Source organism: Adiantum capillus-veneris, chromosome 6, assembly GCF_014529385.1.
Source record: "Adiantum capillus-veneris isolate H3 chromosome 6, ASM1452938v2, whole genome shotgun sequence".
NCBI classification, from domain to species: Eukaryota; Viridiplantae; Streptophyta; class Polypodiopsida; order Polypodiales; family Pteridaceae; genus Adiantum; species Adiantum capillus-veneris.
The window spans coordinates 100498634-100506858 of record NC_140936.1 but is presented as its reverse complement, the minus strand read 5'-3'; positions in this window follow the sequence as shown (position 1 = coordinate 100506858).

Sequence of the window (8225 nt, the reverse complement as noted above, 5' to 3'; positions counted from 1 at the left end):
GAGACAAAACTCAAGGGAGAGAGAGAAAAAGAGAGATGCCAGAAATTTGTTCAAGCCCAAGATAGTTGTGCATAGTCCACATAAGGATTCCCCTCACAACGGCTTCTCTTCCCCCCTTTGCAAGTGAGACATCTACAAGGGGAATGCCTCTCCATAACTCTTCCAACTCCTCAATGAGGGGATTGAGGTAGACGCCAATATTTGACACTTTGTACTTCCCTTGCACAAGCAAAGAAAGAAGTATATTACCCTTCTTGGTTGTCTCCCATGGTGTAATTTTGCAGTTGACGATCACCACAGGCCAAGTGCTCCATGAACTAGACTTAGTGCCGAAGGGGTTGACACCATCACTTGCGAACCCAAGCCTCAAATGTCGAGGCTCCAACCCACACTCTGACCATTGAGTTTTGATGTGCCTCCATGCAGGTGAATCGGCAGGGACACGCATAATTCCATCCTTTAAGAAGTGGTTGGCGTGCCATGCGAGAAGCTCCACGATAGACCTACTTTTAAACATGTGTTGAATACATGGAACTAATGGAAAATGTCTCAATACCTTGCGGGGTAGGTGTGGACCGCTCACTTTGGTCTTGTATCGTGCTTCCCCGACATGGGACATGAGGTAGCATGTGTATGCTCATTGCGGTATAGCATGCAATCATTGACGCACGCATGGATACTTTCATACTCCATTCCACGTGCAGTGACATACGATCTAGCTCGTCAACAATCTAGAGGCATGTGGTGATCTTTTGGTAATATTTTGTCCATCAAACTACAACAACCAAGCGTATTAGTACAATTGCAAGGAGGCAGCACCATAAAGCGAATGAAGGGTATATAATTAAGGATCCATATTTCAAACTTACCCAAGGAGTGCATTGACACTTGCATTGCTCCAACCAAATTTTTCTTGTAGGTTGAGGACTTTCAACAATACCCGAACACCGAGTACTGTGCACCATCGTAAAGAGGTGTTCAAGCACCCTCTATCAATCTATCCTCTGTTGCAGTTGCCCATTGAGTGTAGGGCTGGCAATTATCCTCGCACACACCGCATTCATGAGCCATTAACTCATCACATGTGTTGAACATGTGCTCATCCACTGCCTCAAAGTGCGAAAAATGCCACAGGAGTCGTTGAAGTAGAGCTAATGGGAGGATCACCATGCGGTGCACCCAAATCATCCAATTGCTCTTGCCTCTACCGTTCGGCCTTGCGCGCTGGTGCACCACACCCAAACACAGACCAATGGGAGACATCCTCAAGGGATGGGTGAGTGACCCTCTCATCTCTCTGAGTGCTTTTTCAAGGATGCCAAAGCCCTTTGTTCTTCACGTGCTCCAATGCACTGCATCCCAAGCAAAGAATTTCCCTTTTGAACTTGGTGCAAGTGCAAGGTAATTTTTCCTTAAGCCAACGATTGCGCTCAGGGCCTCCAGGGGGGCCACGATCATCCCAGCCAATGTTCTGAACACGCGATAAATTTTTTATATAGTAATATGTGTCCTAAAAATAAACAATTAATTAGAAAAGATTCTAAATTTCAATTTAAAAAAAGAAATGACATTAAATTCAAAGAGAATAAAGAGCAATGAGTGCTACAAATATTTTAAAATAAAAGTGGACTTAAAAAATGCAATTAAAAAACATCTAAAAGTACTACCAAAAAAATACTCATAAAAAAATTAAAAACCTTCATCAAGAAACTCAAAAGCCTAAGAAATGAAATAATTGATATCTAAGGGTAGAGGAGGTGGTTTGTACCCCCCCCCCCCCCTCCAGCAACCTCAGATATTCTTGTATCCGTTTGAAATGACGGGTCACGAAAATTAGCAGGGTAATACATGTGGTAATGCTCACGGTAATACCCACAATAAAGCTTGGCGCCTAAAAAGGAAGAAGGGTAGACTGTGCCGCATTTTTCTACATACCCTGCCCTTCTTCCTCTCTGCCATTGCCTCATCTTCAAGCTCCTTCCCCCCCTCTCCACCTCCCACACCCTCACTCCTTCTCTCCCTAGTTCATCTCTCTCCACCTTCTACCTCCCACAAACAACAACAACAACAACGCCGCACACTCACCCAAACACACACGCACATTCGGGTTGAGGAGGAGCTTCAATTTTCTTTCAGTGACTTCATCAAAGGGGGTTTACCACACTCGTCTTTGGAAGCTCAACCTTACGATCAACCACACTACAACCTAAGGTAAACACAAAACAACACCCCCCCCCCCCCCCCCCCCCCCCCCCCAAATACAAAGATAAAATCAAGAAAAAAATTTACAATATGGTTTAGGTATATGAGTACTCTACCTTTGGTATGCAACCTCGTGCATACTCCCATTCTTTGTTGGTGATCTCCTCTCCACGTGCTTTTGCTTCGGCCACTCTCATGAATCCACTCCACACTAATGAGATATGGGAAACATGCAATGTGTCTAGGCACTAGGGGTGCCCTCCTCCTTCCTCCATGTGCTTGCTTCCATGCTTCTCTCTCTTGCAAACGCCTTGCCTTTTCCATTGTCCACAAGCCCACCCACTTGGTCATAATCTTTGCATTGAGAATAAAAAAGTTACTGACCACTCGGGATAGATTCATATCCATGTTAAGTAGTTTTCCCTTTCCACTTGGCAAGTGTGAAGTCGTCCTTGCATCTTCCTCGTTTGATCACATGCGAGGCTTTGAAGGAATTACTTGTGCCAAATAATTTGAGATGTAAACAAATGCCTCTTTCACGATCCAACCTTCAACCATAGATGCCTCTAGTTGAGACCGGAGACGCACAAAATCTTTGAGAGTCTTTAAAAACCTCTCTAAAAATAACATCCATCGTGCGTGCACTACTCCACATAGAGCGATCTCCTCCACCATGTGAACCAAGAGGTGGATGTGACTAAGAAGGACCGATCAAGGAAAAGCATCCTCAATGGAAAATACAGTTTCTGTTGCAAGTGTTTGAGCAGCAGGGAAAGCATCTATTTCAATTTCCTTGGACCTCTGCAAGAAAACACACAAGGATACACTAAGTGCTAGTTGAGATTATTGTGTGAATAAAAAAAAGTGTAGTTGAGTGGAGTCTTGTGGTGTACCTTACTAGCTCTCCAAGTTTGAAAATAGCATCCCTGACTTTCTTGTCCCGACACATACACATACTCACCAGCAGAATGAAATACAATGTAAATAAAGGAGAGGGAAAGTGAGAGAAAGTCATACACACAAAAAATATGTAGAATAGAGAGAGGGACATTATTTGAAGCATCTTGTGCCAATCATGAACATTCAACCCATACAATTGAAATGATTCCACCTTTCTTTGCTTTTGTGAAAGCTCCCTTTAGTGACCTCATGTATCCTATTGGTCTGCGAATAGAAGCAATGGTACCCTTCACTTTGTCTAATTCTTCTTTTGCAAGCATCCATGGTGCTTTAGGAAGCACAATCTTTCCATTGGGGGCACGGCGTGGACTATTAGAGGTGGGGAGATGTTTCAAAAGCCTCAAATCCTCCCTCGCACCCAAACAGTCCTTCTTGCTAATGAGGCAAGCTTTTCCATGCATGGGAACCCCCCATATATTTTTGCCCTTTTACCAAAATATTTCCTATTATATAAGTTACTTTTGATTTTTTCTTCCTTTTTCACTAACTTTTTAGCCTTTATTAAATAAATAAAACTTATGCTAATCAATCACGATGTAGCATAAATAAGTAAGCTTTCTTTGTTGATCTCTCTTTTGACCTTAAATATTAAATATATATATTCTAAATTACATTATATATTTTAGTATTTTCTAATATATTTTTCATGTATGTATATTATTCCACCCTACCAAATATTTTATTCACTAGTTTTCATTTTCAAACCTCAACCCCACTTTCAAATTTCAATAATACCTCCATCTAGATGATTGCCAATCTTTTCAAAACATCTAGGTCATGTTTTCATACACATGAAGGAGCTTACACTTGAAGACAAGAGAGAAGTCCACTCAAAGGGGACCACCAAAAGATTTTGCAGCCACAAATAATACATTATTTGGCTGATTTTTTTAAGTAAAGAAGAACCCCGAATCTGAAGGAGCGTTCAACATGAAAGATGTAGCTAGTGATCTCAACTTTTAGCTCAAATGTTTTTAGAATTTTTGGAGTTATGAACGCGGAGCTATGATTTTTGTAGTGGACCCCAGTTTTCTCATGTAATGGTGACACAGGCCATCCCTAGTTTTCTTCCCTCTAGAATGGCTATGGTTCTACAAGTCTTCAAGCATGATTACAAGAGACAAAGCTCTTTTAACACTAGGTTGGTAACCTAACAGGACATAAAAGTGTCCTTTCAGGGTTTTGAAAAAAACCTCCAAAACCATAGTAGATCCACTCATTTTGTAAAATCCTTTCATGAGGTTATAGTTCAAGGACTACTACACATGAAAAAAATAAGAAACTTGTAAAATTTCTCATCTTTTGGTCACACCAAGCCTCCAAAGTTGATGGACCAGTACCTTTTCATCAAAACAGTCATTTCTTACGTTTTGTTGCATAAAAATAAGTTTAGGGATTTTTGTAGGACTTGAGATAAATTCCCTAGTTAAATTCAATGGGTTGGTGATCATAACATATGATTGCTTCTCACTCACTAATTTTTGTTTTTCCAAAAGAAATAGGTACAAAAAAGTTGAATTTTACCATTCTGCAAACCTATCATCAAAGTTTCTATAGCCATGCTCAATACAAATAATATATGCATCTTTTCTTAGTTCCCTATTGTCCTTTAGGCTCATAAGGAGCCATGGAGCATGTCAAAAGAATAATACATCTCTTACCAAGGGGAATCTTGGGGACAAAGATGAAGTGCTAAATACAGAAAACATGAAAAAACTGGGTTCAACATTATGAGTTGTAGAATCCCATAGAAACTATTCAATATCTAGCCAGATTTGATCCTTATGACTAGATATGGTTACTACCTACAAAATGCATGTAGTTGTCACAAGAAACTAACAATATTGAAAAAGTTATACTTGATATACTAGAATGTTTCGTTTTCTTCTATAATTGAAAAAATCAACCATCGTTGTCTACTATGCAAAATAGGGTATTAGGTGCCCCAAAACTCAAGGAATATTAGCTTTATGTTACAATATGCAACATAGAAAATCAACAGTGCATTTGGATATCATGAAAGCCACCAAAAAAATCATAGAAGAGCTAAAATTGGCTAAAAAACAGGATTTGACAATTTTTGTAATTTGGTCATAACTTACAACTTTAACATTTATTTCTCCCTAGAAGCATTAGGACATGTTGAGGACTACTAAAGATAGTTCTCTAGCATTATAGACCTCACAAACATGAATTCTAGAGTGGCACAGTTGCAAAAAGTTGAAAAAAGCCAAAAACAGGACCCGCTTTTTCACACAGTTTAGGTTGTGAAATGTTGTGCAAGGACAAGGTTAAAGATGGAATTGATATTCCAAAAAAATGTCGAGTTTTTCTCAGCTCATGAGACAACTTTCTAGACAGATAGCACCTCAAAATCCATTTTGAAACTCTTGACATAATTCAAGGAAAATGGTCACTTAACAGAACATAAAAGTGTCCCATTACCAACCTAGTGTTAATGAGGTCTTGGCAAGTCTAGAGTGATTCTATCACCATTTTTGGAGGATCCATCCTCATCAACAATTATCCACCTTCAACAACCTCTTTTATAATTTTCTTATCTCTCTCTTCTCTCCCTAATAAGCTTATGTCTATCCAAAGCTAGACTATTGTAAATATCTCCTATCCTCTATATCCTACCCACATTCTCTCTTCTTCTCTCTCTATTGACTCTGGTATTTTAAATAATGAGGAGATAATATGGGAGCCACAGTCACATGCACCCCATTGTCCTAGTCACTAGAGTGGGACACTCACCTCAATTAGAAATATTGCTAAAACCTTCCCTCCTTCCCTATATAAGGAGGCCATGAGAGCTCACTAAAAACACACACACACACACACCTATCCACACACACTCTTTTGCTACATTCTTGTAGCATGAACCCTGATCACATAATCACAACACCATCATCATCACCATCACCATGCACAAAAGATGAGCACCACACCTCCACACCACTTGTAATTAAGGGTTGAAGGCACAATTTCAAGAAGAAGAAGGGTGGACACACTCATGATATTCCTCTCCATCAACTCCCATCTCTCCATTATGCCTCTTACGATCTTGTCCCCTTCTCATTTTCCTGCCATACGCTACCTATTGTATTCATATTTTGCAAGCAATCAACACACTCCATCTTGGTGCCATACTTTGTGTCGTTTTGGATACATCTCATTGTGAGTATGGTATATGCTTGTTCCTTGCCTTCTTTTCTGCTTATGTAAAGGTGTGCGGATTCGCCACCATACACACACACACACACTCTCTCTCTCCCTCTCATATTCCTATCATCTTGCTACTTCCATCTTGAGGTGTGCGGATTCGCCACCTCTTGTATGATAAGTGAGCATACTCGCAAGTTTCCCCTACCTCATTATCTTCCTTACTACATGCACGAGTAGCGAGCCCATTCTGACTCACTCACCACTCCTCTCACCTTATTCTCTGGCCACCCCATTCCACATTTGGGTGTGGATCATGAAATTGTTTTCCATGGCATGTTTCATTGTGTATATGTATGCGTCCTAGCCGCATGTCTTGCTAGGTGGTGCCCCTATTGCGTATTCCCCATGATGAGGCCATTTGTGCATAGTCTTGGTGTAGAGGCCACCGGGTCTATTTTTTCACTTCCACCTCTCATTAGGTGCCCCCACTAAGGAGGACTCTTGAAACCTTCAGTTTACAAGGCTGACACGTTTACTTCTCTTCATGGATGAGTGGCTTCTTGAATTCTCTAATTGGACCACTGAAGAGGAGGAGCTTCAAGAAGGTTTGACTCAAGTCATCATTACACTCTTGCCCGGGTGTTGTATTGTTAACATAGAAGAGGTGGTAAGACCCTCTTTCCCTACTCAAATTGTTTACATTTCTCATCATCCCCGAAGCGTAAAAGCAAGCCACAAGCTACATCATGCTCACATTGTAGCCAAAAACCGCACCTTCGACATGAGTGCAACCCAAAGTGAAGAAAAGGCCATCATTTTCTCCCTTGACATCCACACAGGCGTTCTCACATCAGTAGGTTTCAAGTAGCACCAGGCTTCTCTACATCTACGTCCACATCTTTCCCACCTATTCCACCTACACCCACAACAAGCCTTCACAACTTGAGGAAGCTACTACGAATGCGTGGTCCCTCCCTCTCCCTTGCACCAAAAGATTCAAGGGTTTTCCAGCATCGACAATCACCCCGTCTCCAAAACAAAAGGGTAAATCCTCCAAAGTCCTTCCATACCTCACTCTCATCTCATGAGCCAGGAACTAGAAACAGCAGCATGGATTCTATGTCGTCTACCGAGTGAAGTGGCGGAGCTTGTCATCGACAAGGTCTTTGACACAGGTTTTGCTTGGCGGAAAGACAAGACCCTCCACCTTCAAGGGGTGTTGCTTGTGAATCAAGGCTATGATGACAACTTTACAGCTTGCTATGTATCCATCCAACTTGGATTAATACAAGTGGTAAGACTCACCACCTACCTCATCACACCTGTGTATACACTAGATGGCACTCTATCTTGGAGGAAAGTGAAGTTGCTCAAAGAGAGAGGGTTCAAGCTTTTCCAAGAGCTTGCTAGAGGGGCAGTCCTAGAGCTAGAAGACAAAGACAACCTTGTCCTGTGGTACTATAAATTGGACCTCGACTACCAAGAGCTCTACACCTCCGACTATAACCTTCCACCACAAAGGAGAGAGCCTTTTCGAATTATCATGTGATGGACCCAGCACATCAACCTTTTTCAAGGAACCAAACTTATGCACCACAACGAATTCAATCAATCAAAGAAATCTTGGACCGCAAGATGTTTTATCAGCAGATCATTACAACTATGTTTGGTAGAGAACGACTGCAAGAGATAAACACCTCTTCTCTACCCTTTATCCTCCCTATGATTAATCATGAAGTGTCTTTTGATGTAGTTATTTTCACCCTTGTATAGTATGTTTTCTATCCACCGAGCACCCATGTATTGAATCTCTATAAAATTAAAAAAAAATAAAATCTAAGTCGAGTTAATTTTCTCACTCTCACAATGGCAAGTGTAGCATTTCCAACATTTAC